This window comes from Mytilus californianus, unplaced genomic scaffold (genome assembly GCF_021869535.1).
Source record: "Mytilus californianus isolate M0D057914Y unplaced genomic scaffold, xbMytCali1.0.p SCAF_45, whole genome shotgun sequence".
NCBI lineage: Eukaryota > Metazoa > Mollusca > Bivalvia > Mytilida > Mytilidae > Mytilus > Mytilus californianus.
In genome coordinates this window covers 1,564,450-1,570,638 of record NW_026262696.1, presented here as the reverse complement: position 1 = coordinate 1,570,638, position 6,189 = coordinate 1,564,450, and positions in this window count along the sequence as shown.

The window sequence follows — 6,189 nt, the reverse complement described above, 5'->3', positions numbered from 1 at the left end:
GAACGTTTTTCGTTGCAACGGAGATGCACAGGACAGGATTCAAAACTTATTTTTACATAAAACAAAAGACATAAAAATTATAAAAAGGACTGTCCGTTTAACTGTGAGGAATTTATGAATACAGAGACACGTCAAGTAGAAAAGGGACGTTAATTCCGAAGCTTTGAGTAGGTAGAGAGTCACGTTAAATAACCCTGACAATAACTCTTAAAGTGGATAGGAGACCTGATACAGAGAAAAAAATATATCCTATCCATCATGCCTTTTTTTCTATATAGCCTGTATGTAGCCTTTTATCAATTACCTTTAATAAAGGTAGACACACTATGCTTATCATACCTATTGTATGTACATTTTGTATTTATAATTTGTTTCGCTTTTAACGTCATTTTTCGTTGTTTGTCTAGGCTGGTTCTTTCCCTTGCAACATACGGGTATCTGTCAGAGTCAAATAGATAAAGGACAGGGAACCAGTCTAGTTGTGTGTCTCTCTTAAACCTTTGAGTTTTGATTCCAACTTTGACGTTTCCGCTTTTGAATTTCCACTGGGTTGAAGCTAATAAAAACCGATCCACCAATTATCTTATTTAGGTACATTTTGATTCGTTGACTTTTTTGTTGGTTTTTAGATGGTATTGATATAAAAATAAAGAGCAACTGATGTGCTATGATTGCAAATGAGACAGCTATCCACCAGAGACCAAATGTCAGACAGTCTGATTGGAATTCATACAACATCTCCTTATTTTCATATTCAATTTGATGTCTGTAATACAACGGAAGTACACTTACTTTTACTTTCGGGCTATGTATGGTATAGTAGACGACATTCATTTAATAGATAATGTGCACTCCAATGAGTCACTATAAATGGTTAACTCTTCAGGAAACTTTAATTTGATTAGTAAACATTCTTCTTAAAAAGAATTGTAAAGATCAACCTATTAACCTTGTGTATCAGCGCAGTTAGTGTACACAGAAATTAAGATGTCATCGTTTGTACTTTTTTCTATCTGTCGTGCACATCTTTCCCTCGTATATGTCTATGTTAAATATCATATTTACTTCTTGAGGGACATTTAATTGCCAAGTAAACATGTTAAAGGCTTTTAATTTCAACATGCAGACCTTTAAGTGACGGGATATTCATAGGATATCATAGATAGTTGATTTTGAAATATATTTCGCATTCTCAATAAGCTTACTTATGAGTGATATATGTACATTTGTAATTTGTCTGTTCACATAAAAAAATGTAAGTAAAACTATAGTTTCGGTACTTATTCGAAGTTCCTCGGACCACACACCCCCTCCTTTATCAACAAAAAAATGAAAAAAATAAGACAAATAAAGAAAGACAAATAGAAATGAAAAAAAAAGATTAAAAGCAAAACGTAGGTTTGGACGGCTCTTACTTTTACCTTCAACAAACCTTAAGGACAAAATAACAGCAAATACAACAACACAAAAACATAACAACTACAGTGATTTTAAACCATAACGCTACCCCCTCCCCACCCCTCAAAAATTCATTTTTTAAATAAACACACACACACACACACACACACACACAAAAAAAAGAAAAATTAACAAAACGATAAAGAAGGAAAATTTAATCTCAAGTACATGTAATGAAAATTAAAAAAGAGATAAGAATTGAGTGCATATGAGTGAACTATCGAGCACTGTTCAAAACAACGTAAAAGTGAATATCACGTCCTTCTACAATATTGAGTGACGAAACTGGTACAAATTTAAATTCCAATGACCTTTTGTAGGTAATAATCTGTTTATTCTTACTGACTTCTAGAGGTCATTAAATAGCCTTCAAGAATGAACATAAACAACAAACTTTTCTAACTTAAATTTAACCCCGATAATTAATAAAAATGTTCCACTGACCTAATGTCAAATAATTAACTTAATACACACCTTTCATGTAGCCTTTTGACCTCGTACTGATATAATTTACGAGAACATGAGAGCTTGCTTGATACACACGTCAGTCAATGTTGTGTTTTAAACAATTATAATGTTAAGAGTAAGGTCATTATGACAGAAATTATCCTGGCCGACTTCTTTAGTATTTGGATGTTTAGTTTATTTAAGGACATTTTTCTTAAAATTGAAGTATTAAAAAGGTACTAAAAATGGGTTTAAAAATTAGTTTTATCAGGTACACTCAATGTTAATGTTTTGAAAGCCAAACTGCGATCGCTGTGAGTACTCGACAACGTTAAAAGTAAAGAAACTCGCATCCATTCTTTTGCGCAGATAATTTGTTTTTTTTTCTCACCACTTTTTTCTAATCTTAATATACCTAATTTTTTCTAATTTCTCTCCTTTAATTGAAAATATTTGTTTTCAAATTCCTACATTCATCTGCTCCGATACCCCTTCGTTTTATTGAATATCAATAATTTTACTAAAAATTATAATAAAGGTAATCAACCTCCTTCGTTCGTTTATATGACAAACATTTGACCTTACATGTTCATTTCGGAGATAATTTTCTTTATTATTTCACTTTTTGTGTTTGTGATTGATCTTTTATTTTGATGGATGGGGAATGGCCATCTACTCTTTACGTTTAATTGACAAATTAGGAATGACCATGTCATACATGTCCAAGACATACCAAGATGTCGATATCGTTGATATCGACAATGTCGACACAATATCGAATCGATGTCGATGAACTTATACACTCATATCATAACCAGATGTAGATTATGATGACGACACCAATGACAAAACCTGATGTCGATATCGTCGATATCGACAATGTCGACTCGATATCGATGATGACTCAAGATAATGAATAAAGATAAGACATAGCAAGCTGATTAAATTAAGACCGAAGATTGGTAAAGGGATAGATGAAGGCTGAATTGTAATCTATTTATTTAATTTTAAAAGACAATCAGGTGGTCACTTCTCCAAAGTAATGTATCCTTTAAAACACATTAATGTATTCTTCAAAAAACTAAAACAAAATTTTTGCTTATATTACATTGACAATGGCTGACATGGTAATTTAGGTGTTAACTAAGTGAGATATGGTTGCATAAAAAGATCTAAAAATGCAAATATAGTACAAACATGACTTGCTATGTAAAATTCAAATCCATGGGATGTGAACAGGTTCCCATTTCAAACAGAGAAAACATGGTATATCTATTGGTTGAAATTAGATTTTAACTTTATTTGAATATTTTCGAGCATTCTTAGATCGGTATTTTGTGATTTTTTCTATTTGTTGAATTTTATGTATTGATGCTAAACCATCGTCCTAGATTTAAGGGAAGTTTTAACGCTCAAGTTTAACATCGCCACACCCTTACTGTGATTGACTCTTCTCGGGAGCTCTTTGATTAAGTGGTTGTCGTCCGATGCTGTCGGTCATATTTGATTTTTGTTTATCATTTATACATAAATTAGGATGTTTGTTTTCCCATTAAGGAATGACTAATATTATTTCTGTCTATGAAGAAATAAGGTATACAATCTGGTGCACACTGAATAACCCGCGTAGCGAATAGAAAGAAAAAATATTAGAGTCATTCCTTATAATTTAACCGTGCAACATCCCCTTATCTTAATGTGTAATTAAGGTACGTAACTATACTAAACTAAACGAAATAAATAGAGAAACAAATTATGAAGAAAATGTTTAAATGTTGATATGGAATTGATTTCGTCGACATATTCAAACAGACGAACCAGGAGAACCTAAATTTCTGTATAGATAATTGTAGCAGATAAACATTTGAAACATGTGTCGATATCGACTCGATGTCGATATCGACATCTTAAAACAGACGAACCAGGAGAAACTAAATTGTCTATACAGATAACTGTAGGAGATAAACATTTGTAACATAATTTTTCGATATTAACATGATGTCGTCGATATCGTCGATATCGACATCTTAAATAGACGATCTGGGAGAAATTATAATTGTTTATGCATAACTGTAATACAGATAGACATTTGGAACATAATGTGTCGATATCGACTCGATATCGTCGATAGCGACATCTTAAAACAGACGAACCAGGAAAAACTAAATTGTCTATATAGATTATCGCAGTAGATAGTCATTTCATTTACATAATGTGTCGATATCTATTTGATATCGTCGATGTGGTCGATATCGACATATTCATTAGACGAACCAGGCGAAACTGAATTGTCTATATAGAAAAATGTAGCAGATAAACATTAAGATCATTAGTTGTCGATATCAACTCGATATCGTCGATGTCATCGATATCGAGACTACATTGTGTCTTGGACATACCTCGACCATGTTGGTAAAGATACAATAAATATATTATCAATAAAATGACTAGTATGTGGACATTCTCTTTCCGTCTTACGATGACGTTTCCTAATTGTTGGCATCAAAGGTAGTAAAGTTGTATGAAAAAAACTACAAAAATACCGTTGCAAAATATAAAAAATCGGGTTATAACACTAAAAGGGTAAAATAAAACCGCCATTATCTTTTAAGGATAAATCTTGCAACATTCTTTCCGTTTACACATGCGCTTAATATATTCGCTTATAATCTTGATACTTGACCTTTTTCATTCCCTACGTGAAGTGTTCGCTAACTAACTACTTTTTACTTAGTTCACCTTAACTTATAGTGCATAGCATCATTTACCGAAAGTGTCATAAACTAAAATGTACTTGCCAGATGGATTTGAATAATAACAAGGCTTTAAACACTCGGAACGATACCAAACGATTTCACAGAAACAGGTGGTTTTTATATGTGTATTGTTTCATTTCAATTGTTAAAGTTTTGGTCTTTAAATGTTTCATCGTCTATAGAACTATATTAAAGATCTGCTCACTAAAGCCAGGGTTATGAACAGATCGTTGTATTCATTCATACGGCTAAACCATGGACTTCTCAATTTGTCAAATTTTGAGTCAGAGAAATTGGACTTTAATTAGTTAAACGCAGTACACTGCCATTCATAGAAGTTATAAAAGAAGTGTGCTCACCTATATCAAATCTAAATCTGACAATTTAAATTCAATGCAGCTGGCATCCCGTATTTTAATTTAGAATAATGCATATGCATACTGCTCCCGATTATCGCATACCCTAAGACGCTCCTAGAGTCAGTCTTGGATATTATATGAGTGGTTGTGCTCAATCTTAAAGTTTCTTCTGCTATTCTTATGAAATTTTGTTTTTTTCTTTCTTTCTTCCTGTCATTGTGTTGTTTGTAATTATCCTAGTATCTTTTTGCTTTCTTTCATACTTCTAGATGACACATTGAAATTATGAATCAATTTCAAGCATCTATTTCGCCAACGCTACAATTATAAATACATTATAAAATACATTTGCATGTAATTAACAGATGCAACTGTCATTTGTTTGTATAAAATATGGATAATTATAGCATTCTAGGAAAGGGTAGTAGTTCGATATGTCATTTTTCTATCACTTCAGGAATTTGTTGTCAACTTCATCGTATATATTTCTCAAGTTATAAGTGAAATTAAAATTAATAAATATTTAATTTTCCAGAACTCACGCACTGTTATCTTAACCTATTGATCTGGTAAACTTTAAACTATTAGTCAGTTTAAAAAGAAAAGTGAAATGTGTTATGTTGTTTTTCTCCGTCATTAGTGTAAACATGACCAAATTCTTAAATCAAGACGGTGATGACGTCATTGACCAGCTGATCTCTTAAGAGTAGGATTAATTATGCAATTAATTAAATGACGAGCTTGACGTACAGGCCATAAACATGAATCATCATAGCATACTTGTCTGTATTTTGGAACAAAGGAAAAAAAACTTCTTATAAACATAATACATTTACAATGGAAACTAAGTGACATTTTGAACACCATTTTAATTTCCTATCCCTATGAATAAAAAGTCGAATAATTTCGTAAACTTTTTATTCCGATTTTGGCTTTAATGCTGCTTACCGCGAATTTTTAAAAGCTAGAAGATAAAAATATAAGCATTAAATGGAACCAAAGTGACATTTCGACCACCATTCTTATTTCTGGCCAATTTAATTTCCTGATCTCATGAATAAAACGTCGAATCATTTTGTAAGCTAAACGATTATATTCGGATTTTTGCCTTGAATATTTTTTGGCGTGAATTTTTTAAAACTAGAAAAATAATAAATATAGATATGAAA